Genomic DNA, 12015 nt, shown 5'->3' with positions numbered 1-12015 from the left:
TCAACCAGGAAGCTGCATTTTCCAGTACAAACCCCTTCTTCATCCGCCTGCCCCTGATGTGGACGACTGGCTTGTGGATCACAAACATCTTTCTTTCCCCTAAAACTTTGCTGTAGACTGTTTGTTTTAATTTTGACAACCCACTCTAGTCTTGGCTGTGTCCTTTACAAACTGTGTGACTTTGAACAAGTTTTGTAACTTTCCCAGGCCTCAGTTTCCTCATCTGTCTTCCAGAGGCGTCTGAAGATGGCCGGTACACCAATACTCCAATTGAGGGACGAGAAGGAAGATCTTGGGTCTCAACAGCAGCTGTGCTGGACGTCCGCCCTGGAAGAAGCTGCGGAAGCCCCAAATCTGCCGCTGCCCCCAACCAAGTCCAGTGTCACTGCCTCTTCCTTGGCCACCGGTAGCCACCAAGTGCCACCACCTCCCCCATGACAACAGGCCCCTGTCTTCTTGATCTGCCCCTGATTTGTACCCTTGATCACTTCCATAGATGAGTTTTTTAAATAACAGCTACAAGTATGATTGACGTAGCATAAATTCACCTAAAGTGTGCAATTCGATGGTTTTTAGTATTTTCACAGAGTTGTCTAATCACAATTTTAGGACATTTTTGTCACCCAAATAAGAAACCCTGTGCCCATTAGCAGGTACTCCCCCTTATCATCTTCCTCAGTCTCAGGCAACCACTAATCTATCTTCTGTCTCTCCAGAGTTGCCTTCTCTTATGGTTCATATCAATGGAATCACACAATATGTGTCCTTTTGTGACTGGCTTCTAAGTGTAATGGTTCATTCATGTTCTGTTGTATTATATCTCAGTACTTAGTTCCTTTTTAGTGCTAAATAATAGTTCACTGCGTATTTCATATTTATTGATGTAAAATTGGTATATGGCATTATGTAAGGTTCAGGTGTACAACATTATAACTCGATATTTGTATACACTACAGAGAGTCTAGTTACTGCCCTTCACCATACAGCTGAGCTCTTTACCCATTTCGTCCAACCCCCAACCCCTTTCCCTTCTGACAACCACCACTCCATCCTCTATATCTGTGAATTTGTTTTCGTTTTGTTGGTTCGTTCGTTTGGTTTTTTAGATTCCACCTATAAGTGAAACCACACAGAATTTGTCCTCTTCCATCTGACTTACTTCACTTACCATAATACCCTCAAGGTCCATTCATGTCGTGGCCAATGGCTAGATTTCATCCTTTCTTATGGCTGAGTAATATTCCATCGTATGTATCTCCACCTCTTCTGTATCCACTCGTCTACGGACGGACACTTGGGCTACTTCCATATCGTGGCTCCTGTAAACAATGCTGCAGTGAACAGAGGAGTACAGAGATATTTTCAAATTAGTGTTTCATATTCTTCAGATAAATCATCTTTTGTTTATCCACTCACCAGTTGATGGATATTTAAGGTTTTTTCCTGCTCTTTGGCTATGAATACTATTGCTATGAGCATTTGTATACAAGCTTTTGTGCAGACATGTGTTTCCAATTCTCTTTGGTGAGAAATGAATTCACCTGGCAGTGACATTACTGGGGGGCAGATGTTAACTCTGTCTTTAACCACCTGAGAAACTGCCAGACTATTTTCCGAAGTGATGGCACCGCTTGACATTCCCACCAGCAGTGTCTGGGGACTCCTTCTCCACATCCTTGTCGTTATCTCTCTTTCTGATCATAGTTACCCTGGTGCATGTGAAGGGGTATTTCACGAGGGTTTTGATTTACCATTCCCTGATGATTAAGGGTGCTAAGCGTCCTTTCATGTGCTTTTGGTCATCTTTCTATTTTCTTTGTTGAAATTTCTACTCAGAGATTTTGCCCATTTTTTAGTTGGGTTGCATTTTTATTACTGAGGTGTATTAGATACATGATTTGCAAATATTTTCTCCCATCCTGTGAGCTGTCTTTTCTCTTTCTTGGTGCTGTTCCTTGAAACACAAACGTTTTAAAGTTTGATGCAGTTCACTTTATGTTTTTTTTCTTTTGTTGTTGCTTGTGCTTTTGGTATCTTATCTAAGAAACCACTGAAAAGTTTTTACGCTTACCCCAATCATCAATCCTGAAAAACTAGGATGGAGGAGATGTCAAGGTAAAAAATGCAGTTTTCCATTTCAGCTACTATGCCATAGAACTGGAGATTCTTGGTCACAGCTGAACAAATCCTATGACCCTGTGTGCAGGGGGTCCATGTCTGGTCTCAGTGAGATGAGCCAAGAAATATCAGCAGTGTGCTCTGGGGGAAGAAAACACTTCTAGCTCAATCTTCTCTGCAATTTGGAAGGGCTGTAAAATGGGAAGGATAATCAAAGGAAAGAAATCTTTAAAATGCCATGACCATAATGTTCTGATGAAATTCAGATAAAAGTCAGCTAGGACTCAGTTAAAATTTAGCTTTAACTATGGGAAAACCACTCAATCACGTTAGAATTGGCTTCTTTGAGTTAGGCTGCTTCAAACAATGGGATTTGTGGAATGATGATGGTGGGCACCTTGATTAAAAATATCTGCTTCAGTGGGGCGCCTGGATGGCTCAATGGGTTGAGGGTCCGACTCTTGGCATCAGTTCAGGTCGTGATCTCAGCAGGGTCGTGAGGTAGAGCCCTGCGCTGGTCTCTGCACTAAGCCTGAGATTCTCTCTCTCTCCTCTGCCCCTCTCTCCTGCTCACTCTCTAAAAATAAATTTAAGAAGAAATTTTTTAATCTGCCTAATTTCCCCTTGGAGGGTTTAAATTGCATTAGAGGGTTAAATTTACATTAGATACATTGTATAACATTTTCTTAGTTGAAAAGCAGGCGCCATCCCAGTTTACATTTTTAATAAAATGACACTTTTTGAAGATTCTGTGCCAGCCTCCTCCCCGAAGAAACAGAATCCAGGGGGCTCCAAGGCTAACCTCCTCCAAGCCAACTCCTGCACGTTCAGTCCAAGTTAGGAAATGATTACTCAAGTGAATGCTTACATTGCCTAAATATATGACAACAAGAAAGCCAATAAAGTATTTAACAATTGTTTACTATTCTAAAAAGAACCAAAGAATTTCCCTTTAAGATATACATTGTCTACACACACATTCTTTTCTCTTAGAAAAATCTGGTTTTCTCAACAGCTCTCCTCATATTTATGGTCAGCAAGCATGCTAGATTTTTCAGGAATTCTCAAATATTTTATTCCTTCATAGTGCTATTTAGTTTATCAGATATGGTCTTGACTGTTGGTCATATTTATTATATAAAAATTAATCAGCACAATAAACATCTACACAGGACAAGTTTATGCTTAGACAATCCAGGCCTGGAGAATTAGCTCTATAGTTTGATCGTATATGCAACAGCACCAGGAACCTGGTCTCCTAAATTCAACCATACAGGCTTATCATTTAAGGTATGTGTGATAACAAGGGATTTAATAATAAAATCTCACAGTCCAACAGGGATTATTCAAGGCACATACAGCCCTTTCGTCCACAATAGAGTCATACGGTCACTAAACAAACGTGATATAAAATTTTTTTTAACTTTTTAAATTATTTTTGCGACACAGAGAGAGACAGAGCATGAATGGGATAGGAGCAGAGAGAGAGGGAGACACAGAATCTGAAGGAGGCTCCAGGCTCTGACCTGTCAGCACAGAGCCTGACGTGGGGCTTGAACCCACAAACTGTGAGGTCATGACCTGAGCCGAAGTCAGATGGTTAACCGACTGAGCCACCCAGGCGCCCCTAAACAGACATGATGTAAAAAAGGAGAAAGAAACTATGTTTTGAGGTCTTCGCTGGGGTAGCAGTAAGTTGATGAATTTCTCCTCTAGTCCTGGCCTCATTTCATGGGGGCCCAAGCTGTGGAAGCCAGTACTCATTTGCTGACTGATAGTGGACTATTTATTTCCTGAAGGCCCAAGGGAAGCCATAGGCTTAGAAAATGAGATTTGGCCAGATAACCTGCATTGTCCCCAAGTTTAGAACATGGTTAAGAATCCAAGGAATATGCATGTGAATACTCACATGGCTCCATGGATTTTCTTCATTTTTTAGCCTTTTTTCATTCCCCACTCTCTTTCTTTCTAACTTTCCTTTTTTGTTTTCTATTTCTCAGGCTTTATGCCTACCAGTACTATCCAAAAATCATTTGTTTATATTTTGGGTTAATTTATTTGTTTATATTTTGGGTTAAATACATACAAACTGCTATGCAAACTAATCTGCTGATACCATTTGAGAAGGAATTTTTTATCCATTTTCTTTGCCTGTTGGTCTCAATATGCAAAAGAAAAAGCAAATGCCATCAGGAACACTTTTATTCAGTTTTCCTTGAAGCCTGCTTCCTATGGACTTTTGCCTCTTGACTATTCCTTAATTTCATTTCAAAGGTCTTTCTTGATTCCGTATGTCACTCTTACAATTCCAAATGTTATTACTAACTGTTCCATTTAATGTGTATATAAAGGTTATAGTAGTTAATTGGAAAAACCTGGCTTCTGACACTTTTGCATCATCACTTAGAAATAAAATAGTTAAGTACTATGAGGAGTTTGCTCCATTCATTCTACCCTAATCCTGCATACAAAGAACTTAGGGTAAACATGAGCAGTTACCCTATCAAGAAATACTGAAATATTAGGAGTTTCTTTTCCTTCCTTCTCAGAACACATTTCACCTGTATTCCACAAAGATTCAGTGTTAAAAAGGAAATGGGAGAGATCTATACATGTATAATAATGTCTTCCACAGGTAAGATAACCTTATCTATATTCACACAAGTATACTATAATTATGGAAGTCCACAAATTCTTTGTCCAGTAATAAAATAGTAAAATAATGTGCATGTGTCTGTAAAATCCCACAAGCAAATACATAGATGTGTAAGTGTACAGAGTACGAGGATATTTTTTCATTTGAATATTGCATTAATTATCTACTTCTGAATAGCAAATTACTCCCAAATTTAGTGTTAAAACAACAAATGTGGGGTGACTGGTGACTCAGTCAGTTAAGCATCAGACTCTTGATCTCGGCTCAGGTCACGATCTCACGGTTCGAGTTGGAGCCCCACATTGGGATCTGAGCTGACAGCGTGGAGCCTGCTTGGGACTCTCTCTCTCTCTCTCTCTCTCTCTCTCTCTCTCTCTCTCTCTCTCTTTCTCTCTGCCCCTCCCTCTCTCAAAATAAATAAACATTTAAAAAACTAAAATAAAAAAACAAATGTTTATGATCTTATAATTTCTTCTAAGTCAGGTCTTCAGGAGTAGCTTACCTGGGTGATTTGGGCTCAGAGCACTCATGTAGTCAACACCTTGGCTGAGGCTGCAATCATCTGAGGGCTTGACCCACATAACTGTTGTCAGGAGGCCTCGTTTTCTCACCATGTGGCTTCTCCCTAAGGCTTCAAGTGCCCTTGGAACATGGTAGTGGCTTCTCCCAGAGTGAGTGGTCTCAGAGAGAGGCAGATGGGAGTCACACGATCTTTAATGACCCAAACGTGGAAGTCACACTCCATTACTTCCACATTGGTTACACAAGTCAGCCCTGCTCAGTGTGGGAAGGAAGTGCACAGAGATGTGAATAGCCTTGTGTTCAGGGTTGGGGATCACCACTGCCATCTTGGAAGCTAGCTAGCTAGCTACTATATCTTTTGTGTTGTGTACAAAACAGGAAGTAGCCATAAAAGGACACTTATCAAAGACTTTCAGTTCTATCATAGTTAGGATAGCCTAGGTCAGAGGTCAACAAGCTTTTTCTTAAAGAGTGATAGTAAATATTTTCAGCTGGCAGGCCATATGGTCTCTGTTGTAATTAGTCAATTCAGTTGTAGCATGAACGCAGACACAGACAACACAGAAACAAATGTCTTCCCTATGTTCCAGTAAAATTTTATCAAAACAGGCAACTGGCCCACAGGTGGTGGTTTGATGAGCCTGAACAGCAATCATTTATATTCAGTGGCTTAAACAACAAAGGTCTGTCTCTCACTCACACTCTTTCCATCACAGATCTGCACACAGACTGTTCACTATGTACTTTCAGGAATTCAGAATTATGGGGTATCACATGTTTCCATGATCACTTAGGCAGAAATCAGGAATATGGCAAATCCCTCACTGGCTTTTAAAGTTTCCACCTGAAAGTGACACCACATTCACTCTCATTTCTTTGGCCAAAGCAAGTCACATGGCTACCCCTAACTTCACTGGATCAAGGCAGGACAAAACTACCATGTGCCCAGAAGGGTAGGGAAGCAGACATACTTAGTGAACAGTGGTAATTACTACCAGAAGCACATTATTTCTTATTATTTGTTCTTTTTCTACCACTAGACAACTTTCCTTTTTAATTGAAGATGACATTGTTAGCAGTGTTACAGAAATTTAAATCTATAAATAATCTATTTTAATTTATTTTTAACTTGTTTATTATTTTTATTTTAGACAGAGAGAGCAAGCAGGGGAAAGAGGCAAAAGGAGGAGGGGAGAGAGAGAGAGAGAGAGCAAGAATCCCAAACAGCCTTGACGCTCAGCATGGAGCCCAATGAAGGGTTTGATCCCACAAGGCTGGGACCATGACCTGAGCTAAAATCAAGTCAGATGCTTAGCCCACTAAGCCACCCAGGTGCCCCTAAAGTCTATTTTTAAATCACCTTTTGCTATTTTGCTTTTCCCAAACCCCTCTGACCTCAATTGCTTCAATTTTGGTGGACCTGTCTATTGCCATGGCTTTGAGCAGACATTTATGCTATGTAACTTAATATAGTTATATATTAACTTAGTTCAGAAAAATCAGCATTTCTTTTGCCTGAAACAGAACATCCCCGATTCAGCTTTCAATTAAAAGACTCATGTCTTACTGTTTCCAGAAGAAAGAAATATAAGCTATTATCTATCTTCTTTCTTGCAAATAGTAGGGAAGCTGATCAATACCTATTAAAATGCATACTGTGCTGCGTGTTTTGAAGGACAGAGAAAACTAAATGCTTGTCCCGAAGACTTTTTAATAGTTACCAACATAATAATAAACGTTTGAAATGAGAGTGACCAATACTACACTGTCTAATTAAGAGCTGAATTGTGAACAAGAGGCATTGAGTTGAGTAACAGTAAGATAAAAGGAAGGCCAATCAAAGGTACTTTAAATAGATGGGATTCATGGAGGAAGGACGTTCAAATTAGCTTCAGGAGTTGGGAAGAATTTCACTAGGTTAAGGTGGGAGAAAAGAGGGATGAGAAGAAGAAAGTTTCTGGAAAAAGGAACACAATAACCGAGGGCATGAAAGTGGATGCTAGTCTGGCATAGCCATGAGAAAGTAAAGATGTGGACCCAAATCCAATGAAAGATGCCATTCAGAAAGAGCAGGAGGGGCACCTGGGTGGCTCAGTCAGTTAAGCGTCTGACTTCGGCTCAGGTCATGATCTTGCGGTTTGTGAGTTCAAGCCCCGCGTCAGGCTCTGTGCCTGGAGCCTGCTTCAGATTCTGTGTCTGCCCTTCCCCTGCTCATGTTCTGTCTCTCTCTGTCTCTCAATAATAAATAAACATTAAAAAAATAATTAAAAAAAAAAGAAAGAGCAGGAAATAAATAATTTGAAAGATAGAATGAAGCTTTAGTTTTATTATTTTTTTTTAATTTTTTTAATGTTTATTTATTTTAAGGAAAGAGAGACAGAGCGTGAACAGGGGAGGGGCAGAGAGAGAGGGAGACACAGAATCCAACAGGCCCCAGGTTCCAAGCTGTCAGCGCAGATCCCAACATGGGGCTCAAACTCAGAAACCATGAGATCATGACCTGAGTTGTAGTCAGTCGCTTAACTGACTGAGCCACCTAGGCGCCCTGAAGCTTTAGTTTAAAAAAAATTTTTTTTTCAACGTTTATTTATTTTTGGGACAGAGAGAGACAGAGCATGAACGGGGGAGGGGCAGAGAGAGAGGGAGACACAGAATCGGAAACAGGCTCCAGGCTCCGAGCCATCAGCCCAGAGCCTGACGCGGGGCTCGAACTCACGGACCGCGAGATCGTGACCTGGCTGAAGTCGACGCTTAACCGACTGCACCACCCAGGCGCCCCAGAAGCTTTAGTTTTAAATGGCAGCCTGAGCACATCCATTTGTCTCCCCTCCCTTACAACACACAATTAAAAATAACTACATATGTGTGTGTGTGTGTGTGTGTGTGTGTGTGTGTGTATATATATATATATATATTTTTTTTTTTTTAATGAAGAAATCCAGGGACACCTGGGTGGCTCAGTTGGTTAAGGTTGTGGCCCTTGGTTTCAGCTCAGGCCATTATTTCAGGGTTCATGAGACAGAGCCCACATCAGGCTCTACACTGAGTGCAGAGCCTGCTTGGGATTCTCTCTCTCTCTCTCTCTCTCTCTCTCTCTCTCTCTCTCTCTCTCTTTCTCTGCCCCTCCCTCCTTGCCTCTTTCTCTCTCTCTCTTAAAATAAGTAAATAAACTTTAAAAAACATAAATAAATAGATAGATAAATTTCTCATCTCGTGAGAAATGAGAAAAGAACAATCAGCAGACAATAGCTTTTATACAATACTGATGAACCAATACTAGGGGGGTGAGTGGTAGCGGCCCAGCAAAGCCCTCCTCTCTCTGGCTCTCCATTTTTTCATTGTAACAGGAAATCTTCCTGTGTAGCAAGCTCTGCTCATGAACACAGAACTTCCTGTCAGCCTCTTCTGGTTTCTGAGTAATTAGCTAGCAGGAAAACCACCCTATATGCAATAGTAGAGGAAACACATCTAGAAAAAAATCAGCTTATTTTGTTTTTTTTTTAAACTATAAAAAGCATCCCCCACATCACTGGGCACAGGAGGGAAATCAGCTACATAAGAAAGAAAGAAAAAAAAAAAAAACAGAAGAAGCAAAAATAAATCTGACCTCACAAGAACCAATTTAAGTAACAGAAAAATAAATTTTCAAGCCTCTAATTAATATTTTTGGAGATATTCTAGATATAATAAATACCTAAAGTAAAAACAAGATGTTATAAAAAAGGAACAGTTAGAGAACAAGAAAAAGTACTTGGAAATTAAAAATATGCTTGCCACACTTTAATTATTTCTAGAAAGGTAGAAATATAACATGAGAAAAATGAGAAAGACAAAAAATAAAGAGAAAATATAAAAGACCTGGAGGTCTAATCCAGGTCCACAATACAACCAAAATGTGTTCTAGAAAGAGAGCCCAGAGAAAATGCAAGGGTAGAAGTTATGATAGAAATCACTGAAGAAAATCTACCAAAGCTAAGATCGCTATGAATCTTCAGATCGAAAGAAGATACTGAGAGGTTGGCAGGATAATATTAGATGTACTAAGGAAAAAAGAAGATCCAAAAAGCACTTAGAGAGGGAAGAAATAAGTCACCTTCAAGGGAATAAAAATCAGACTTGCAGCAGGCAATCTGCAATTATTAGATATCAGAAAACATTAGAATTTTTGTTAATGTCTTAAAACAACTGGATATTCATAGGGGAAAAAGAAGAATCCTGATCCCTACCTCAAACCATACACAAAAACCGAGATGAATTCTTGACTAAACATAATAACTAAAACAAAAAGATGGAAGAGGGGTGCCTGGGTGGCTCAGTTGGTTGAGCGTTTGACTTTGGCTCAGGTCATGATCTCATGGTTCATGAGTTTGAGCCCCGCATCAGGCTCTGTTCTGACAACTCAGAGCCTGGAGCCTGCTTTGGATTCTGTGTCTCCCCCTCTCTCTGTCTCTCCCCTGCGCATACCCTCTCTGTCTTTCAAAAATAAATAAAAAACATTTAAAAAAATATGGAAGAAAACACAGAAGAATATCTTCATGACTTGGGGTGGGAAGGACGCTGAAAGCAAAAAACATAAAAGGAAGAAATGATAAATTCATCAAGTTTTAAATAGTTCTGTTTCTTATAAATACATTTATAAGACAATGTATTGTTTGGAAAAAATACTTAAAAAACATACTCGAGAAAGCTCAAAATCCAGAATATATAAAGAACCCTGCCAACAACAAAAAAAGAGCTGTACAGTTCAAAAAAGATAATCTGATGCAGCTCTCTCTTGAGCTCGGCTGGTCTCCTATTTTGAGAGTGCACTTTTTGCTTTAATAAACTTTCCCACTTGTGTTTAAAAAAAAAGATAATTCATGTTTTTAAGTGACTGAAAGATTTAATCAAATACTACCTAAAGGAAAATACACAAATCGCACATGAAAAACTGCTCAAAATCATTAGAAATTAGGAATTAAAAACTAAAATCAAAATGAAGTACTACTATATGACCAATATGACTGAAATTGGGAAGACTGACAACAAATGTTGGCAAGGGCTGTGGAGCAACCAGAACTCTCATGCTTTATTGGAAGGCTGTAAAATAAGATGATCATTCCGGCAGAAGATCTGGCAAGGTCCTCAAAAAATGAAACCTACAGCTACTCTATGACTTCACATCTCCACTCCTAGCACTTTGTCCAAGAAAAATGGAAACTGTGCCTACAAAAAGATGTGTGCAGGGGCGTCTGGGTGGCTCAGTCGGTTGAGTATCTGACTCTTGGTTTCAGCTCAGGTCAAGATCCCAGGGTCACAGGACTGAGCCCTGTGGTGGGCTCTGTGCCAAGCATGGAGCCTGCTTCAGATTCTCTCTCTTCCTCTGCCCCTCTCTCCTCCACTTGCACGTGCTCTCTCTCTCTCTCTAAAACAAAAAACCAAACCAGAACAAAACAAAACACAAAAGATGTGTGCAAGAATGTGTGTAGCAGCTGTATTCACAATAGCTGAAAACTAGAAACAGTCCCCATGTATTTATCAGTAGAAAAATGGATAAACGGTGGTATAGCTATACAATGAAAGGGATGCAGACAACAACATGTGTAAAACAAGTGTAAAAACATTATGCTGAGTGAAAGAATCCTTACACAAAAGTGCGACTGCTGTATGCGTCCCTCTACAGGAAGTCCTACACAGGCATGAGAAAAACAAAATTCAGAACAGCAGTTACCTCTGCAAGGGGGCAGGTGCAGGCATTTCCTGGGAAGGGACACGAGGGAAGACGCAATGTTCTATATCTTGATATGGGTTTGGGTTTCAGTGTCAAAACTCACTGAACGGTACACTTCAAATTTCTGCATTTTGCTGTATAAAAATTTTAGCTCAAATGAAAAAAAATTGTAAACAAATATCAAACCGAATTGAGTATCGGTAATGATCTGCACGCTGAAGTGTCTGAGAGTGAAGGGCAGCGATGTCTGTGACTTACTTTGAAATGCCTAGAAAATAAGATGGATGGATAGATGAGCAGAGGGATGGATACGTGGAAAGGTATTTAATAAAGGAAATATAATGTTAATTGTAGAATCTAAGTGACAGATCTATGGGCGTTCAGTATAAAACTCTTCCAATTTTTCTGTACTTTCAATTTATTTTCATAATGTGGGGATAAAAGAAAATAATGAGATATTACTGTCAATATTTTGGAAGAAAATTATAAACCTAGAATTTTATGTACAGCTGTCAATCAAGCTATTGATAAAGCTATTTTCAGTTTTGCAAGGGATAATGTGATTTTTTTGCCTACTTAGAATCTCTTAGGACACCATCCCTTCCTCATCCCTGGGGTAGGGTCATCCGACCTCCCAACATTCAGGGCGGGCATGCGACTCAAATTTGGCCAAATAAGCATACTTCATGCCCTGGGCCACAGTGATTGTTCAGAGATGAGCCAAGCAAAGTCCTTCAGAGGTATTTTACTGGAACCATCAGTAAAGTAGTTTTCATTTTTGCTAGGATCACAATCTGTGAAGAAGACCTGAGCCTGGAGAGATGTTGGAAACTACTTTGTCAGCACATGAGGTAAGCTTGCAGGAGAATGAAGCTGACACAGAAGGAAACAAAGGCAGAGCACGGAGAGAAAGAAACAAGGCAGTGATGACAATGTTTGAGTTCCTGGATTCATTTTGGACCATAACTTCCTCTCACCATAGATTGTGGTGGAGAAAATATATATATAT

The 12015-nt window shown here is 39.8% G+C and overlaps 1 long non-coding RNA gene across 4 annotated transcripts in view; it reads right to left on the bottom strand.

Annotated features, from left to right (window-relative positions):
- Positions 1-865: 865 nt before the first annotated feature.
- The window catches only part of LOC121020617 (uncharacterized), a 52288-nt gene continuing 41138 nt past the window's right edge, over positions 866-12015 (bottom strand). The window contains exons 1-3 of one of the 4 annotated variants that reach the window (XR_005786226.1): positions 5277-6407; positions 2072-2309; positions 866-1331 (exon numbers count right to left, since the gene is read on the bottom strand). This is a non-coding gene — a long non-coding RNA (uncharacterized LOC121020617). Of the gene's footprint in view, positions 1332-2071; positions 2310-5276; positions 6408-12015 lie in introns of those variants that run through there. The other 3 variants (XR_005786225.1, XR_005786227.1, XR_005786224.1) reach the window with 3 other exon arrangements.

The sequence above is a fragment of the Herpailurus yagouaroundi genome, unplaced genomic scaffold (genome assembly GCF_014898765.1).
Source record: "Herpailurus yagouaroundi ecotype Mexico unplaced genomic scaffold, PumYag 250, whole genome shotgun sequence".
In the NCBI taxonomy this organism is placed as follows: Eukaryota; Metazoa; Chordata; class Mammalia; order Carnivora; family Felidae; genus Herpailurus; species Herpailurus yagouaroundi.
The sequence above is the reverse complement of the archived record's forward strand: the minus strand, read 5'-3'. Positions and strand labels throughout refer to the sequence as shown.